The sequence below is a fragment of the Triticum aestivum genome, chromosome 1B (assembly GCF_018294505.1).
Source record: "Triticum aestivum cultivar Chinese Spring chromosome 1B, IWGSC CS RefSeq v2.1, whole genome shotgun sequence".
Taxonomy (NCBI): Eukaryota; Viridiplantae; Streptophyta; class Magnoliopsida; order Poales; family Poaceae; genus Triticum; species Triticum aestivum.
Window position 1 is genome coordinate 247105508 of NC_057795.1, and position 1121 is coordinate 247106628.

The following is a 1121-nucleotide window of genomic DNA, read 5'->3' on the forward strand; positions in this document are numbered from 1 at the left end:
GTTGAATGTCTTGATGGACAGGACGTTGAGCCCTGCTTCGCCGTCGATGAGGGTCCTGGTGACTTGCACATTGCTGATGACTGGGGAACAGAGCATTGGGAGGACACCGGTCGTTGCCGCGCATTTGAGATGATCCGCTGAGTTGAACGTGATGGCGCACGCAGACCAACTGAGAGGGCGCGTGGCCTCAAGCTTGGCAAGGACTACATTCACCTCGCGAGAAAACTGCTTGAAGATGCGCTGAGAGGCTGGGGCCTGGGCACCGCCCAAGATGCAAGCGATTGCACGCGGCTCCTAGAATCCCCCAGCCCCCTCGTCCTGATGATGGTCGTCATTCCTTCTTGGTGGTGGTGGCAGAGGAGGAAGTCCTGCGTTGCCTTGCGGGCGATCCTCGCGAGGCTAATCTCTCCAAGCCCCCTCGCGAGGCTGGTCCTGCCAGTGGTCCTCACGAGGCCAGTCACGCCACCCTTGGCGACGACCACGGTCGTCCCATCATCCTCCACCTCTTGCTCTGCCTCGGCCGTAGCCTCAATCGTTGCGCTCGAGGCGTCGACCGACACAGTCTTCTCCACAGCCTTGAGCTCTTGGCATTCGTTGGTGTTATGGGTATGGAGATCATGGTACACGCAGTACGGGCTGCCCTTGGACGACTCCGGCTGATCCCTACCACACTTCATGTCCGGCTCTGCTACGAGCACTGCTGCTCCCTTGCGCTTCACATCCTTGGCCTTGACTTTCTTCTCTTCTGGGTATGCTGCTGGGAGCTCGAGAAGGGAAAGGCGTCCCTCCTCAGCCCTTGCGCACTTGGTCGCTAGGTTGAACAACTCCAGAGACGTACACAGATCTTCGTGCATCGCCAGCTCCTCCTTCATCTTGACGTCACAGACACCATCAGAGAATGCCAAGATGATGGCCTCCTCGGTCACCTTGGGAATCTTGAGGCGAGCGATGTTGAAGCGCTGGATGTACTTCTGCAAGGTCTCTCCGGGTTGCTGCTTGATGCGGCGTAGGTCGCCCATGGCCGGCGGATGGTCTCCAGTGCCCTGGAAGTTGGCGATGAAGCGAGTGCGCATCTCGTCCCAGGAGGAGATCGTGCCAGGAGGCAAGTTCAGGAGCCAGGT